At 35.9% G+C, this 19,702-nt stretch overlaps 1 pseudogene across 1 annotated transcript; it reads right to left on the bottom strand.

Annotated features, from left to right (window-relative positions):
• Window positions 1-9,703: 9,703 nt before the first annotated feature.
• Window positions 9,704-10,704, bottom strand: LOC308550724 (S-adenosylmethionine decarboxylase proenzyme-like; annotated as a pseudogene). Its single transcript has 2 exons — window positions 10,589-10,704; window positions 9,704-10,506 (listed from the first exon to the last, which is right to left on the bottom strand). The product of its transcript is annotated as an S-adenosylmethionine decarboxylase proenzyme-like (transcript).
• Window positions 10,705-19,702: the final 8,998 nt, after the last annotated feature.

The following is a 19,702-nucleotide window of genomic DNA, read 5'->3' on the forward strand; positions in this document are numbered from 1 at the left end:
ATAGGAATTTTTGACGATCAACGAGACCTTGATTTTGATCTACACAAATACTTGCTACTAGGAAAAGAATCATTCCAGAGCATGCATAGGTACCTAGATGAGTGAGGCCATCTGACTAGTCTGATCAGTTAAAAGTAACTGACAGTTAAATGTAGAGACTGACTATCCACCTGGCTTATGGAATACTGTGGCACCACAGTGTCAGGAACCAGTATCACAACACAAAGAACCTTGGGAAAGAAGAGACAACATGACCACACTTTTATCCAATTTTCAAGGGGTCATCTCATCAACATGCAGAAAAAGTAGGTACTTGGGTCTCAAAGGCCAGATTTCCCTCAAAACCTCCCAAAAAGTGTGGGGGAAAGTTACCCTGGTCATAGCTTACTAAAGTGAGAGAATCTAGTTGAACATCAATGAGGAGCTGGCTATGCAAGTTATGACTGAGCTGATAGGACTGAAGCTAAAAGATAGAAGCAACTCCAAGTCCAGGAATGGAAATCATTTAGCAAATTTGTACCCACTTCCTGCTTTCAGGTTTATGGCACACATTGCTACCTAATTTCAACACTCTTTCCAGAGAAACCTGGGAATAACTTCTCAATACAAAGTTCTTGACAGCCACTACTAATTGACAGATCAACATTGGCACATGAGATTTAAGTATATTTTCCTTGTATATTGCAATTGTTAGAGCAACTACAGCCCTCAATTTCATAAGGCCTCAAACAGAACTTTTTCTGTGTTAACCTTTCAACCTCAATCCCCAATGCCACTCTACAGTCTACAGATGCTGCCCTTGGCCCTGGGATTAAGAATAAAATCATCTTACTTGTGTAAGCCTGCTACATAAATTCACAGTGATTGACAGAGACTACTCAACCACGCTTCTGACTTACATTTTGTAGTTAACCCTTCATGACCCATAACGATGACCTTAAGATAATGTAACACGTAGCCAGCACCACTGCCCTGGTGGCCCAGGCACAATGGAGAGAGTCTTATGTTTTAATTCTGTAGGACCATTCCACATACCATTTTCCTGGGGAAATCATTCTTTAAAAAGTTATTACCTTCTTAGTAATTCTTCATATGAAATAGTTCCAGAGGCTGGTTGCAATGGCACTTCTCCAATTGAATGTATAAATCAGAAGGTTCACCTTTTAAAGATTTCCTCCTATCAAATAAAACTTTTCTTTTGGAGAAGATTTGCTTCTAGCTTCCTGGCCTGATTTACAAGCATTGTAAACATACTGAAATATACTCCTTTTTGATTTGAGGATTCTTGAACAAATGAAAACAGCTTTTTAAATAGAGCAGTGATAAATGCCCCTTTCCATGATTGTGCTGAAGAAAATTCACTAGTGATAAAGAAGCCTTATGTTTTCTAGTAAGTTTAAGGCACAGGAAGCATTTATTTTTCCCATGTTTAATTTAGATGAACCTTGATAATATTTGTCAGTTTAAAACTAAACCAAAAAGTAGATAGGTCGTCAGAAAGATATCATGTAACTGATTTTTTAATCAAGGAAAAAAGATTATGAATTTTAGTATTTGAAAACAAGTTTTAAAGGGAAGTGCTTTTATTAAGAAGTATTTACATCTACAAATGCAAGCAGTTTTCCTTTTTGGGGAAAAAACTGTTCTGTTTCAAAGAATCAGAATTACTGTTTTAATTCATTGTTTTGCTTTTAAACAAAGTCTTATTTCTTCTCAAATAGATCCTGAGTGCTACAAGACTCTCTTCAAAAGTTAATGGTCCTTATAGATTTAAATCAGCAGTATCTTGAGGATGACTCAAATACTTTCTAAACAAGTATAGCAAACATTAATTGAAGCCCATTCAATTATAAAAGAATGGCAGTAAGCTTTGAAATACTTTTTTAAATTTCTAGAGTAACAGTAACAATTGAAAAAATAATATCTGACAATCAGAAACTGATAATTTCTTATTTAAACTTTATGTAGGAGTTTATTTCTGGGCTCTCTCTTTTGTTCATTGCTTTATGTGTCTATTTTTACACCAGTATCACAGCCTTTGGATTACTAGAGCTTTGAAATCTAGTTTGAAGTCAGGAAATGTGAGGTCTCCGGTTTTGTTCTTCTTTCTCAGAATTTCTCTGGCTCTTCTTGGTCTTTTGTGGTTCCACACACATTTTAGGATTTTTTTTCTTTATGTGAAAAATGCCATTGGAATTTTGATAGGTATTTGCATGGAATCTATAAATGCAGTCAGCTAATATTTGACAAGGGCACTAAGAATATTTAATGGGGAAGGGATAATCTCTTCAGTAATGTTGTTGGGAAAACAAGATATACACATTTAAAACAATTAAATTGGACCCATATCTTAGACCACTTGCAAAAGTTGACTCAAAAATGATTAAAGATTTATACATATGACCTGGGACCATAAAACTCTTAAAAGAAACATAGGGAAAAATTTCCATGACATTGGTCTTGGGAATAATTTTTTTCATATGACATTACCAAAAGTGCAAGTAACAAAAGTAGAAACAAACAAATGGGAAGCATTGAACTAAAAAGTTGTTTCAAGGCAAAAGAAAAAATCAACAAAATGAAAAGTAGCCTACAGAATGGGAGAAAATATTGGCAAACCAGCCATGTGTCTGCTAGGGAGTTAATATCAAAAATATATAAAGAACTCATACAACTCTATAACCCCCACCAAAAAAATCAAATTTAAAAATGAGCAGTGGAACAGAATAGACATTTCTCCAAAAAAGAAATGCAAATGCCCAGCAGGTACATGAAAAGATGCTCAACATCACTAATAATCAGGAAAAACAAAAACAAAAAACACAACAAGTCAAAACTACAATAAGATATTGCCTCACTGATAAAATGGCTATCATCAAATAAAAAGAGAGAGATAACAAGTGATGGTGAGGATGGGAGAAAAGGAAACCCTTTTACACTATTGGTATGAATGGAAATTGGTGAAGCACTATGAAAAATAGTATTAAAAATATAACTATCTTATGATCCAGCAATCTAGTTCTGGGTATATATCCAAAGAAAAAGAAATCAGGATATCAAACAGATATTTTCATTCCCATGTTTACTGCAGCATTATTCACAATAGCCAAGATAAAGAAACAATCTAAATCTAAGTGTCCAACACGGATGGACCTTGAGGGCAACATGCTAAGTGAGATAAGTGAGAAAGAGAAAGAAATACTGCATGATCTCATTTATATGTGAAATTTTAAAAATCCAAACTCATAGGAACAGACAGTAAGATGGTGGTTACCAGGGGCTGGGGCTGGGGAAATTGGGGAGATGTTAGTCAAAGGGTACAAGCTTACAGTTAGATGATGAAGTTCGGAGATCTAATACACAGCATTGTGATTATAGTCAGCAATACAGTATTATAAACTTCAAAGATAAGATCTTAAATGTTCTCACTAAAAATGAAATAATAATTATGTGACGTGGTATAGATATTAGCTAATACTAAGGTGCTAATGTCATTGCAAATATATAAATGTATCAAATCAACACATTTTACACCTTAAACTCACACAATGTTATATATCAATTATATTTCAATTGGAAAAAAAAAACCTTTATTGTTTTAGAAAAGTTTTAGGTTCACAACAATACTGAGGGGAAGGTACAAAGATTCCCCATATACTTCCTGCTTCCACACATACATAACCTCCCTCATTATCAGCACCCCCCTCCAGAGTGGTACATTTGATACAACTGATGAACCTACATTGACACATCATAATCACCCAAAGTCCAAAGTTTACATTAAGGTTCCTTCTTGGTGTTGTACAGTCTATGGTTTGCACAAATGTATAATGTATCAATCATTATGCTATCATACCAAGTATTTTCACTGCCCTAAAAATCCCTTATGCTTCACTTATTCATCCCTCCTCCCTACCACCCAATCCCCAGCAAACACTGATCTTTTTACTGTGTCTGTAATTTTGCCTTTTCCAGAATGTTATATAGTTGGAATCATACAGTAAGTAGCCTCTTCAGATTGGATTCTTTCACTGAGTAATATGCATTTAAAGTTCCTTCATGTCTTTTTATGGTTTGATAGCTCTTTTTTTTTTAGCACTAAAAAATATTCCATTGTCTGGATGGACCACAGTTTATTTACCCATTCATCTACTGAAAGACATCTTTCCTGACTTGGCATTTATGAACAAAGATGCTCTAAATATCCACTTGCAGGTTTTTGTCTAGACATAAGTTTTCAGAACTTACATATTTTAAAAGTGAAAAATAATTGAAAGGCTAGGTTATGTAATAGGAAAATATTTGGAATACATCAGCTACATTGCTATTATACTTCTATTCAAATAATTTAATTTAAAAGTAACACAACTGAGACTCTTCAAAGTTAAATGCCTGAACTAAGCTTTTTATTATAGAAATAAAATATAAGTGAGGTTTTCCAGATTAGATGTCTAGTTACCTCAGCTATGCAAAGCAATAAGAATCCCAAAATAAAAAAAATCATGAAAATAACTAAGAAGCAAAAGTGCATAGTTTATAAGTTGTGTTTCACTGGCCAGAGAAAAGCTGTAAAATTTCTTACTACTCCAACCCCCATTACAGCAAATCTGAGAAGAGTAGGAAGGGAAGGAAAGAGGGCAGAGAAAAAAGAATGGAAAGAGAGAAAAGCAAAGGGGAAAGAGGATCTATGTTATAAAATCAGAAAGAGTAGCAAGCAACAGATCCACTGACATCTGTGACCACAAGAGAAGAGATAAGAACACCAACTGGTGGTCGGGGGGCTTACAGCCAAAGGAGAAACTAATTCCTCACTAACAGTTGAATCATTGAGTTGGGGAATCAAAAGAAAAAAAATGAAAGAAAGAAAGAAGCATGAAATTGAAAGCAGTCACTCACTATAGGTTCAAACTGTATTCCAAACTGCAATAGTTTCCAAAGATTTAGTTGCCAATGCAAAATAATTGATATTTATAAACACCCTGAGTCAATAACATTTAAGAAAACTCCCTCTTCTCAAAGGCAATGAACCTTACAGTACATTTTAGTAAGAGTTCCACTATAAAAAAGCTTTAAAAAAAATGCTTGAGGGACAGAGTTTCAGTTCTCTGGGGGGAAATCACAAGTTCAAGACAATACCCAGATCATGTAAGACAAGTGAATAATTATTCTACATAGAAGATCCTCAAGTTGTCAAATATTCTTTGAAGTAATGCTAATGGGTGAATATGGATGGAACTTTGGGGAGTTATTGGTGATACATTAGAGATAGTGCACCAGTGTTTAAGCATGAGGGTTCTGAAGCCAAACGGTCAGGGTCAAATCCTGGCTCTGCCACTGACTCAGCTCTTCTTTAATGACCTCATACTAAGTTACAGGTCATGTAAATTTCTTAATTGCTCTATGTCTCAGTTTCTTCACTTGTAGAATGCAGATGGCAAATGTGACCTACTTTATAGAGTGGCTGAGGGAATTAAATGAGATAAGACAGAAAAAGGATTATTAGCACAGTGCCCAGTACATGGTAAGCAGCCAATACGTGTTAGCAATTATTGTCATTACACGTCATTTGGACATGTCAAATAATTTGCCCACTTTTAGTCTCCCCTGATTCCAATCCTTGTTTATTCTCTGCCATCACACCAATTTTCTTACAACTAACCTGCTAAAAAACAAAGTTTGCTGACTAATATGTAACAATCCATTCTACATTTTTTTGTGTTGAAATGTAAGGCAGTTAACATCTTTCCACAGTTTGGTACCTTTCTCCCATAATTTATACTGATTATGTATCAGTATCATCATCATCCCCATTTTACAGACAAGGAAACTGAGGCTCATTCAGTTAAGAAGAATATTGCCCTGTGAAACAGTTTTACAGCTTCACCTCTAGATCAGCAACTTGGAACAAACCTTGAAATTAAAGTGTCGACAGTAACTTTTCGTCCCCAGATAGTACTGCTTCCTCTCAGTCCAACAAGAACTTCAAGCTAGGGAGGTGAATAAGAAAAAGGTCTAAAAACCCAAATGATTCTGTATTTTCCATTATTTTTGTACTCTTGGTGGGAGCTAGAAGGACTTGAAATTCTTTATAACCAACTTCATGCTTCCATACATGTAAGGACATAAAGGAGGAGAATGATTTGAGGTAAAGAAGGAAGAGAACATGAAGAGGAGATGAAATGGAAAGAGAGACCAAAGAAAGACAAAAAGGGAAAAGAGGAAGGGAGAAGAGATGGATCCAAAAGCTTCCATTGCTGTCTGATGCACATTTTCTTTTGTTTTCTCAGAAGTAATAGGTAAAATGGCTACAAGCATTCCCCCCTAACAATATCTTTTATAAGAGGGCACTGGTGCACAGGATGACAAAGTGCATATAAGTGAATGTACCTCAGAGCAACAGAAAAGTCATTTCCCCCCAAGGCTTGGCGTTTGCTACTGAGTCCTCTTTATCCATTTCCCATCCTCTGCTATCCTGAGTATGCTCTGGGGAACTAGATTGCCTTATCTGTCATTATATCGAGATGAAGACTAAGCCCTTTAGCCCCATATTGAAAATAAAACAGGCCTGGGCTGGGTAGTTCAGTTGGTGGTTAGAGCATCGTTCTGATACACCAAGGTTGCAGGTTCAATCCCTGGTCACAGCACATAAAAGAAGCAAAGCATCAACCAATGAATGCATAAAAAGTGGAACAACAAATCGATGTTTCTCTCTTTCTCTTTCTCTCTCTCAAATAAAATTTTAAAGAATTTAAATGAAACAAAATAAATGAACCATAAATACTGCATTACCAAAGAAAGCTGGGCACCATAAACTATTATGTTTGATATTGTGGAACAATTTTACAGAACCTTTTCCTTTACCTTTATTTTTTAATATTAGGCAAGAGTTTCACAGTCACCTAACCAAACCCATGAAAGCTGTACTCATTGCTAGATCTATCTGAGGTCCTTTCTGAGCATTTTAACACATATCAATTCAATAGGCCTGAAAAAACAATAAATTGTTGTTTTCTTAGTTCATTCTTCAGAGCCACCGGAGAAGCCATCAGTTAGGTTTGAGCGAGGTTCTAAGTTGGAAATCAACTCTGGTGGAAAACAAATACCACACCTAAACTGAGAAACTCTCAAAACTGCAATCTGGCCTTTGAAACTCCAAATGATCCTAATAGAAAGGAGGTGAGACTGTGATGCCTAAATGAACCAATGTCATCGTATAAGCAGCATTCTTTTTTTATAAATTTATCTTTATTGTTGAAAGTATTATAGATGTCCCCTTTTTTTTTTCCTCCCATCGATCCCTTCCACCCCGAATCTGCCCACACAGGCCTGCACCACACCACTGTCTGTGTCCATGGGCTATGCATATATGCATGTAAATTCACTGATTAATCTCTCCCTGCCCACTCCCCATCCTGCCTTCCCTCTGAGATCCCTCAGTCTGTTCCATGCTTCTATGTCTCTGGATCTATTTTGTTCATCAGTTTATTTTGTTCTTTAGATTCCACATATGAGTGAGATCATGTGATACTTGTTTTTGTCTGACTGGCTTATTTCACTTTACATAATACTCTCTGGGTCCATCAATGCTGTCCCAAAGGGTAAGCGATCCTTCTTTTTTACTGCTGCATAGTATCCCATAGTGTAAATGTCCCACAGCTTTTTTATCCACTCATCTACTGATGGGCACTTGGGCTGTTTCCAGATCTCACTCATATGTGGAATATAATGAACAAAATAAACTGATGAAGTTAAATTTATCAATATTTCTCTTTATGGATTGTGCTTTGGGTGTCAAATCTAAGAACTCTGTTTATCACTAGGTACCAAAGAGTTTCTCACTTATTTTTGCAAAAGTTTTAAAATTTACATTTTACATTTAAGTCCATGATCCATTTTTAGTTAATTTTTAAAATAAGTCATTAGACTTAGATCAAGGTTCATTTTTTGTGCCTATAGATATTCAATTGCTCCAGCACCATTTATTGAAGAGGCTACCTGGTAGCTCAGTTTGTTTTCACATCTTTCTCGAACATCAGTTGGCATATTTCTGTGTTTATTTCTGGGTTCTGTATTCTGTTCCATTTATCTATGTGTGTATCCCTCACCATACAGCTGTAATTATGGTAGCTATATAGTAAGTCTTGAAATTGGGTCTACTAATTCCCATCTATTTTTTAAATTGTTTTTGTTATTCTAGATCCTTTTCTTTTCCATGTAAATTTGTCTATATCTATAAAAAATATTGCTGGGATTTTGATAAGAATTGAGTTAAACCTGAATATTAATTTAGAAAAATTGACACCTTTATATATTGAGTCTTTCAATCCATGATAAGGTATGTATCTCTTATTTAGATCTTACTTAGATCTTTGATTTCTTTCAGCATTGTTTTGTAGTTTTCAGCATATAAGCCTTGAATATATTTTATTAGATTTCAACCTAAGTATTTTATTTTTTTGAGCAATTGTAAATATTAGATTTTAAATTTTGGTTTCTGTGTGTTCATTGCTAATAAGATACAATTAATTTTTGCATATTTATCTTGTATCCTGAGACTAGGCTGAACTCACTTATTAATTGTAGGAGTTCCTTTGTTGATTCCCTGAGATTCTCAATGTAGACAAATATGTTATCATCAACTAAAGAAAGTCTTATTTCTCCTTTTTTGATCCATATGACTTTTATTTCCTTGCCTAGCCTCATTGCATTGGCTAGAATTTATAGAACAGTGTTGAACAAGCATGGTGAGAGTGACCATCCGAGCTTTGTTTCTGACCTTAAGAAAAAATAATTCAGTTTTTCACCATTGCATATAATGTTAGGTGTAAGATTTTTGTAGACGCTCTTCATAAAGTTGAGGAAGTGCCCCTCTAATCCTGTTTTTCTGAGAGTTCATGAGTAGGTGTTGAATTTTATGTCTTTTTTGTGTCTATTGAGATAATCATGTGGTTTTTGTCCTTTATTCTAATAATATGTTGTATCATGTTGATTGCTTTTGTATACTGGACACACTTGCATTCCCGTAATAAAACCCATTTAGTCATGGTGTATAGTCCTTTTTATATGTTGCTGAATTTTGTTACTAGTATTTTAAGAAGGATTTTTGCATTTATATTCATAGGAATATTGGTTTTTAATTTTCTTGTTTTGTGGAAGAAAAACTTTAATTTGCATTGCAAAAAACATCTGTATGAAGTAGAAATTGGTTTCAATAATATTAGTAGAGAATATGTTCTAGAAATTGGAGGTAACTGGATGTAATATCCTGGCAGCATATTAATAGGACAGTCCCTGATGGTTAGGTTGAGTCCAACACCTAACGAGGACAAAAGCCTTGTCTGTGGGAAATTTTAAATGAAACCTGAAGAAATATTACACTGTGCATAAACCAAATTGAATTGTTGTCACAAGTGTTGTAAAGTTTCATATAGTAAAAGTTTTTTTCTACATGTACTTAAATTTCACAGCAAAAGTGACATAGGATACCTAAATACCGAAGGGAGCACTCTTGCAAGATATCTAAGTTATTGATATAATAATGCATACAATTCAAAATGATTACACTACCATTACATCTAGGGTTTTCTGCAACTACAAGGTGGTGGTTATGGAAAGCATGGCCCCTGGTATCAGTATCTAAAAAGCAGCCACCACCTTCTTTTATGTGTGTTTCCTATTTGTGTTTTTTCTTCATTTTTCTTAATCAACTTCGCTGCTGTTGCTGCTTCTTAGAAAAACCAGTAAAAACAAAGTTGTAATCATTGAACATAGCACTCTGGCAATCAAGACATTTAAAACCTTCAGCCTTCTGGGGCGAAGAAAGCACTGTGCGACATTTAGAACTCTGGTTTACAAACAAGGTGATCACAAATTTTCCTGGCTTGAAGACTTCCATAACTTTCCTGATCAGGTCATCATAGGAGGTCTGACTTGAGTTTGTTTCAAAGCTAACATAAGAAAATTATGGTTCTACAGTGATGTGAATAGTCCAATAAGTTCCATCTGATGTTATGCCGTTCATCGAATACCCACAAAGAATGAACATTGTGGCATCAATGACAGAACCTGGTATCAGGTCACAAATTCCACTCTCACAAGTGACATCCTTTGCAGTAACACCATCTTTTATGTAGAACTGGTCCATAACTGCTGGGTCAAGCTCACTCATGAGAATTTCCAGGGTTTGATCTGACTGATTGATTACCCTACTCTCTGGGAAATCCAAAGTACACAAGTACCAACAGTTAGAATTCATACATCCCATACAATATGCTGCTCCATTTGGGAAAACTGCATCAAGAAACTGTTTCTTCCTGGAAATTCTGGTGTGGGTACCCTTGGTGAGAAGGCTTCTTGAAATTCTTATGAGAATAGAAGCTTTGAATTGAGTCAAACCCACTGTAATCCCCAGCAAGTTTCAACAGGGGAACCAGTGCTTTCAGCAAGAGGGTGGTACCACATGTCTTCAAAATGAAATGTTTCTTGGAGAAAAACATGCTACTCTCACTAAGTACATAAGCTTCCTGTTTTGTCAGTTTTTGTCACACTTATGATTGAATATTGCACATCCTTCAAAATTATGTCCCACTAGGATCTTGGGATGGTGCAAAGGTCCTCAGATCCTTGATTTGCATCAGGTTGCTGCCTGGAGAACCAAACCTCCAGTAGCTTCTCGGTACTTTTGAAAAAATGTGCAGCTTCCATCACCATGAGACTAGTGAACAACCAACCATCACAGAAAATCAACTAAATTAAATCTCTTCTCCAGCTGCTGCTGCGGATTGTTCCAGCTGTTTTAGGTTCCTTTTTTTCTTTCTTTTGCTATAATTTTATATTAACTTTTTTTTTTTTTTAAAGGATTAATAAAGTTTTCCCGGCTTTTTTTGTGTGAGTGAAGGTTGAACGTGAGTCTGTTGGAAATAGAGGCAGATATAGTTCAGTCTTTTGAAGTCCGCTGTTCCCCTGTTAGAGAGAGCAGAGCGAGTGCTAGCTAATGTCGCCGGCCATACTGTGGAAGATTCTAATTTTCTTTATTTGCGATGTCTTTGTCAAGTCTGGGTATCAGGGAAATACTAACTTCATAGCATGAATGGGTAAGTGTTCTGTCCTCTGTTTTCTGGAAAGGATAGTGTAGACTTGGTCTTAATTATGTAAATATTTAATAGAATTCTCCAGTGAAACCATCTAGAACTGGAATTTTCCGTTTGGAGAGTTTTCTTTTAATCATAAATTTACTATCTTTAATGGTTATAGGACAATTTAGATTATCTATTTTATCTTGATTGAGACTTTCTAGCTTTTGGTTTTCAAGGAATGGGTCTATTTTCTAATTTGTCAAATTATGAGCACCAAGTTGTTCATAGTATTCTTTTATTATCTTTTGAATAGCTGTAGGATCATTAATAATATCCCCAGCTCATTTCTGATATTGATGATTTGTATATTTTCCATTTTTATTTTTGTCATCTTGCTAGAGATTTGTCAGTTGTTTTGATTTTTTTTCAAAGAACCAGCTTTTCATTTCATGTCATCAATTCTTCTCTATTGTTCTTCTATTTTCAATTTAATTGATTTCTGCTCCTATCTTTACAATTTCCTTCCTTCTTCTTGCTTTAGGTTTATTTTCTCTGCTAGTTTCTTGATGTATAAACTTAGACTATTAATATGAAACCTTTCCTTTTTTCATATCCTTTTTAAAATTCCACTTGAGGCTTCCTTTATGATCCATAATGTATTTATATTTGTGCTATTTAATTTCCAAGTGGTTAATGATTTTTCTTTGCCTATATGTTATTGATTTCCTATTCAAGTTGGTTGTGGTCAGAGAACAAACTCTGTATAATTACAATTTTTTCACATTTCTTGAGATTTATTTTACTATCCAAGGTATAGTATATCTTGGTATATGATCCATAGGTGCTTGAAAAGAAAGTGTATTTTGTCATTTTGGGGTGGAGTGTTCTATATATGTCAATCATATATAGATTGTTTGTTTTGTTTATATATATATATATATATATATATATATATTGCTTGTTTTGTTTAGATCTTTTATAACCTTGCTGATTTTCTGTTTAGTAGTTCTATTAGTTGCTGAGATTTGGGTTTGAATTTCCATACTACAATTGTGAATCTGTCTATGTTTCCTTTTAGCTCTATCAGTATTATGCCATGTGCCTTTTTTTTTTTTTTAATATATCTTTATTGATTTCAGAGAAAGGAAGGGAGAGGGAGAGAGAGAGATAGAAACATCAATAATGAGAAAGCCATTGATTGGCTGCCTCCCGCACACCCCCAACTGGGGATCGAGCCTGCAACCCGGGCATGTGCCCTGACCAGGAATCGAACCGCAATCTCCTGGATCTTAGGTCAATGCTCAACTGCAGAGCCACACTCGGCCAGGCTGAATCTTCTTGACATGTCAATCTTTTTATTATAATGAAATGCCCCTTTTTGTTTTATATATAATTTCCAGAGCTTTTACTTGTTCTTAACAAGAGGAATAGGGAAAAGTATGTTTATTCATTGTCTGTAAAATAGAAGTCTCAGAACTTATTTTTAAACATAAATAAGTTGAATTAACTTAAACTATAGGTTATCTCAAAAAAATCAGTAACCATTTAATTTGCACTGGTTGTTTTCAAGGTAACTGAAGAAGGAAATCTACTATTTTAAAAAAAATCAGTACTACAGGAGTATTCCCAAAGGTGCAGAAAGAGGTATGTCCAAGGCTTTCATGCACAGATTTTTGTAAATTTCAACAAAAATGAAAAATAATCTAAATATCTGTCAGTGAATGATTGATTAAATAGTTTATGGCACATAAATAGTTTATATTGAGTCAGCATGCAAAAATGCAGATAATATTTAATATTTTAAATATTTTAAAATATTAAAATAATTCCAGAAGAGTTTGTTACTAGTTTTTGCCTTGACTCCCACACCAATTATACCCTTCTAGCACTCTGGCCATCTTGCTCCCTTCCCCAGGACACCTTGAAGCTATACACGGTCTAACAACTAAAGGCTTAACACTTGCATAGTGGGGGCTTCAGGGTCATGCTTTACCATTATGACTGGTGCCCATTCTGATTGGTTGGAGTTCATGTCCTACCAGATATTAAATATTCTGTATATCACTCATTGACCCATACATACCACAGAATATCATACAGCTATTAAAAATCAATAAGGGGCTCCAGGCAAGTATGAAAGATTGAACAAATACATTTCTCTCTATACCTAAAACCTCACTAAAACGACAACAAAGACTTTTAAAAGTCTTAAAACCCAAAGGGACAAAGAGAATACGAGAGGAGATGACAACAGAAGAGAAATGTCAACACCAGTTTTGTAAGATGAAAAGCAGATGGACAGGTGGTAACTGACTTAGCAGAGTAGATAATACTGAAACCAAAGCCTGAAACTGGGGAGAAGCCAAAAAAAGAAAAAAGAAAAAGTAGGCAATCCATGCTGCAGAACCTCAAAAAGTTTTGGATTTGGAAGCACTTCGAACCTCCAGAGGTAGGGGTGTGGGTAGGACTGAAGACAGAATGACAGATTGGCAGTTGGTAAGAGGAGTTCATAGCTCCTCCCCCTAACTTCACTTGTGCACTCCACAGAGTAATTTCCATTTGACAATGTGTGTAGAACACTGGGAAATTTTTCTTACTGAAAACATTTATATGGCTAAGAACTGGAGTGAGTTGCCACACTGAAAGTGAGGATTTAATGTCTGCACACTAAATAATGCAATCTTTCATCTCTACCCACTCCTTTTGTATACCTCAAAATACCAGCAGCCAGGCTTATAACACTTCATAAGAAATTGCAATATTCCTTGATGTGGAAACTAAATTGTCCAATAGAAAATACCTAAAAACACTGACACTTTGGAGAATGTGAGTTGCAGCCTTCTCAATTTACAGGGAAATGTAGTACATAAAAGTGCCTATGCATATACAAAGAATTTCTAATCACCTTCGCAGTCTCTTACTAGTATATAAAAATGAGCCATCAAAACCAACACATCAAGGAAAGAGAGACAAAAACAATAGAACATAAAAACTGAGCTTGCAGGAAACAGAAAATGTGAAGAACAGAAGAATACTTTTTTAAAAATTTATATTTCAGAAAGATGAGAATATAGAGCATTCATTAACAATTGGCTATATAAAAAAAGAACATTCAGAGACCAAGAAAATGTTTTGGAAGTTTAAAGTAAGACAAAATATAGGTGTGTTGGAATATAAATTGGAAGAAACCTCCTGGAAACTAGGATTTAAAAACAACAACAACATAGGGAGAAGAGATGGCCTGAGGATCAATCCAAGGTGTCCAACATCTAGATATGGAAAAAAGGAAATTATCCAAGAAATAATGCAAGGACATTGAAGTACATAAGTTTTCCAACTGAAAGGGCCTACCGAATGCCTTGTATACATCACACAAGGGCACACCATAGGGAAATTTCAGAGCACCATGGAATCAAAGTGGCCCTGTTGCCTTAACAGCAGCACTGGAACCTAGAAAGCAATGAATCATGCTTTCAAAAGTTTGAGGGAATTATTTGCAACCTAGAACTCTAAACCCAGCCCAACTTAGTGGTGGAATAAAGGCATTCCAGAAATGAAAGACCTCAATTAACATTTTGTCTCTCAAAGACAAATATCACATGATCTCATTTACATGTGGAATCCAAAGAACAAAATAAACTGATGAACAAAATAGATCCAGTGACACAGAAGCATGGAACAGACTGATGAATCTCAGAGGGAAGGCGGGAGGTGTGTGGGGGGGAGGTAATTAACCAAAGAATTTATGCATACATGCATAATCCACAGACACAGACAACAGTGCCGTGAAGGCTTGGGTCAGGGGGGTGGGGGCAGGGTGGAGGGGGGTCAATGGGGAAAAAAGGGACATCTGTGATTCTTCCAACAATAAAGATAAATTAAAGAAAACATTTTTTCTCAAATACACTTGCACAGAAAGTTCTTGGAGGTTGTGTTCAATCAAAATAAAGGAGTAAACCAAAACAGAGACAGAATATGTGGAAAATAGTATTGAGAGTTTTCAGGGCTTTCCCCAGGAAGCTGTGGAACCTGTACAAGGCTCTGTCCTACTGGTGGTTCAACCAGGTATAAATTATTTTAAAGAGCACAGTTTGGTGGGAAACATTAAACGGGATTGCTTTGGTTGAAGGGTAAAGCACCAAGAATGCTAGACAACAAGAAGTTTTCCAAGGAAAGCTTTTCCAAAAATGTCTTGCCACCTAAGGAAATTTGAAAGGAGGAAAACGTTAGAGAAATGTCTTTTCACCAGCTACATAGAACACATCCAATTCAAGGTAGTTTTGAAAGTTACTCTGGTGGATGGATGGCAGAGTGGCAACCAGGCAGTCTAATCCTATCTAGAAGTCACAGGTATAGGCTGACTTACATAAAAATGAGGAATCAGGTAAAACTGGTATAAGCATCTGCTATTTCTCTTTTCCCTGCCTGCACTCAGATTCCTTATCTCAGCATGCTTCCCTTACCTAGCTAAAACTTACCATTACTTTAAGCCAGAGGTGAGGAAACTTTTTTCTGCCAAGAGCCACTTGGATATTTATAACATCATTTGTGGGCCATACAAAATTATCAACTTAAAAACGAGCCTACTATATTTGGTAAAACATTTAATTAATTCAACCAGAATGTTATGGCTGGAACTGCATCTCTTTGGTGATGCCTTGGCAGGGCCAGACCAAATGATTTTGAGGGCCATATATGGCCTGTAGGCCGGACGTTCCCCACCTCTGCTTTAAGCAAACTTGTCCTCCCTCGATATAAACCAATACCAAAACTTACAAATCTGCCATCCACCTTAAGCAATCTTGGACTTGCCAGTTCCTTTCAGCTAATTATCAGAGGTCTGTTAAATTAATTTGTGCCAATATGTTAATGACAAATAACAGATTTATATATTACCCATCCAGAGGTATTCGCATTTCAACAGATTACTCATAGACATCAAAGAACTAATTTCAAGAGAGCTGGTGAAGGGAATATTTTTTTAAATGTAGGAGTCTTCAACTCTCATAATATACACAACCACCTAATTCACCTATGGGCAAAACTAGCTGGAAATCTGTGTCTGAAATTATGCCAATGCATTTTTGGGGACCTGGTTATTCACATAGTCATGGTGAAACTAAACTGCCTCCCAAAATAGTAAATAGATCAAAAAAGTAGAAATGCTTTTCAGATTATCACATGGTTATTCTGGCTTGGGGTGAGGGAAGCCTCGAAATCATTTTAAACATGATCCAAGAGATGTTAGGTTAATAAATTTGCTACTAAAATGTTCCCCAAATTTAAAAGCCAATACGTTTAGAATTAAAGCACTGGGAGATGATCAAGTCCACTTAAAATTGCTTTATATCAAGATAATATTCTGTAATCTGATATAATGAAATGTATCAAAGAAATATAATGTTATTATGATAGAAGTCACAAAGGAATTGTATACAATCAACTCATTTATATTGGTAATCATAATCACATTAAAACATGTAGGCCAACTTAACTGGAAACAGAATCATGCCCAAAATAACACTTGAGTCATATCAGGTCATTCTGAGCACAAATATACTGGACAATTCCATAACTTTGAAATCGAAGGACAGTGATAGGGGACCGAGGGATTTCAGTAAACGCAGCTAGTACATATCTCATATTTAGAGCTATCAAATTCGCATTGTGAACTTTAGCACAAATCTCACTGCAACGCAGGGGGCATATTCTAATTCTGGTAATAGCATTTACCAACCTGTTCTGAGAACTTCAGTTAAATCATATCTAAGCCAAAGTATAAAATCTAAGTTAGGGTATAAGGAAGAACATGAAAATACATTTAGATATATAAGATGAGGATATTATTTCAATACTTTGCAATGTACAATGGGGCCAGGAACTCACTTCAGTATGCTGGGTGGAGTGGCAAGAGCCCAATACAAAATGCCACAGTCTCTCAGGGGCAGGAGGCAACGATGCCATGACATTCCACAAATGTCCTTTCACACAGTAAAAATATTTTTGACAGTCACTCTGCCCAAACCTTCTTATTCGTAACACTGTCAGCTGGCATATCACTCACAGTGACAGGAAAGGAGAGAGGTAAAGATGATTGTGGTAAAGAAAACGGTAGGAGTTAAGTCACTGCATGGCAAACAAGGAAGATGCACCTGAACTACCCATTCTTGCACAGATGGCTGACACACTTCTGTCTCAAAGTGCTAAGGTAGAAAATAACCCATTTGCCTGAGGCAAATGGGTAGTCCCAATAGTCAAATGGTCACAATTCAAAAGAAAGGCTGGAATCCAGTTAAGTCGGAGTGTAAAAAAAATGTTAACTCTTGAAGGGATCTTGGTGGTAGGGGCACTTCATCCAGTAACTTTTTTGCAGGGAGCATGATAGCCTAGCTTCAAATTAAAACATAAACAGTTTAGTAGGTTAAACAATTCAAAAAGACCTATTTGATTTAGGGGTCCAGCTAGAATTCACTGCTCACTCCCCATAGCCACCACAGCTATCTTTAAGACATCCCTAAGGAATTCCAGGACTCTTCACCACATCCTTGGATAATGACATCTCCAAGCCCAAAATTATTCTGCCCAAGGACTCCTGTGATGAGTGTCAATCCAGATTTCTTCCCAAGTATCCCAAGCCTAGGCACCATTGTCAGAAATATATCACCTGCCTCATATCTATCCTGTGCCCCCCCGCCCTAGTTTCACTGAACAAGCACTTGACGTTATCTCTAATTCACTTAGCAGCTTCAGCAAATCAAAAAAGCTTTACTGTAATGAAATACTTAGGAATTTAGCCTATACATGAATGTAAGTTATGTTTATTTCAAAAAAGTGTTCACAATGTTAGACACCAAACATGGTCAGTCTTAAGTATAAGGTACTTGCTACAGTATTTACTTTTATGTCCTGGCAAAGTTGGTTACCTGACTCAATGTAAGCTTTCAAAAGCAAAATATGTTTGCCTTTTTTCTGACTAGCATATAAATTGACATTCTGTGGCATTTTCAGAAATGATCCATGATGTGCAAACTAAAACAGAGCTTTTTTCAGTATGTATAAAATAGATGTTTCTTAAGAACTTAATTGTCATTGTAGAAAAAATATCACCAAAATATTCATTGCATATTTAGTCATACTAAGCTGTGAACTATGTAAAAATATAAGTGTGACTAGCTGTGAAGCTTATAGTCTTTATTTATAACAAACCCCAGAGTCTTGCATTTAAGTACCTTTGTTTCAAGAGGAGAAAAAAAATTGAATAGGTTTCCCTTAGGGCATCTTAATGACCAAAACAATCTCATTGTTTCATTTCAAACTCTGTTCATAAAAGGTGGCAATAGATCAAATCCAGACAGATTTTTCCCCCTTGCCATGAACATGTAATAATGGATTCTTAAGACACAGAATTGATTTAATGGATTCTGCCTTTGCCTCTACTCTCGTGTGTGCCTTCTGAATGACCCTCACTTGGCCTGTGGTCAGGAACTTTACAACCACAGGAATTACTTTTCTCTGGAAGCTGACCTTTCTTTGTTTGGGATTTGTTTTTAAACAGCCTGAGAGAAGTTTGTCATCCTTCTGCTCTAGGTTCTTTTCTTTCTTTCTGTTTTTAAGCAGAATTGATTTTTCTCATTAGGTCTGTTTGTTTTTTATTTTAAATCATTTTTATTTTTCAATTACAGTTGGCATACAATATTATATTAGTTTCAGGTGTACACCCCAGGGATTAGACATTATATAACATACTAAGTGATCATCCCTATAAAACTTGTACCCATCTAACACATACATAGTTATTAGAATATTATTGACTATATTCCCCATGCTGTACTTTACATCCCCATGACTATTCTGTTACTACCAATTTGTATTTCTTTTTTTTTTTTTAATATATCTTTATTGATTTCAGAAAGAGGAAGAGAGAGGGAGAGAGAGAGATAGAAACATCAATGATGAAAGAGTCATTGATCGGCTGCAGCCTGCAACCCGGGCATATGCCCTGACCGGGAATCAAACCCCAATCTCCTGGATCCTAGGTCGATGCTCAACCGCTGAGCCACGCCCAGCTGGGCCCAATTTGTATTTCTTAATCCCTTCACTTTTCTCACCCATCCCCTCAACTTCCCTCCCATCTGGCAACTGTCAAAATGTTCTCTGTATCTATGATTCTGTTTATGTTCTGCTTGTTAATTAATTTAATTTAATTTTTTTAATATATCTTGATTTCAGAGAGAGGAAGGGAGTGGGAGAGAGATAGAAACATCAATGATGAGGGATTCGTCATTGATCGGCTGCCTCCTGCACACCTCTGACTGGGAATTGAGCCCACAACCCAGGCATGTGCCCTGACCGGGAAATGAACCTCAATCTCCTGGATCATAGGTTGATGCTCAACTGCTGAGCCACTCCAGCCAGGCCATTTTATTGTTCATTTTTTAAATCTTTTTTTTTTTTTTTTTTAAAGAAGACCATTTATTTCTTGTAGTACTGGTTTGGTGGTGATGAACTCCTTTAGACTTTTCTTGTCTGGGAAGCTCTTTATCTGACCTTCAGTTCTAAATGATAGCTTTGCTGGACAGAATAATCTTGGTTGTCCTTGCTTTTTATCACTTTGAATATTTCTTGCC

The sequence above is a fragment of the Miniopterus schreibersii genome (assembly GCF_964146895.1).
Source record: "Miniopterus schreibersii genome assembly, chromosome: X".
Lineage (NCBI taxonomy): Eukaryota > Metazoa > Chordata > Mammalia > Chiroptera > Miniopteridae > Miniopterus > Miniopterus schreibersii.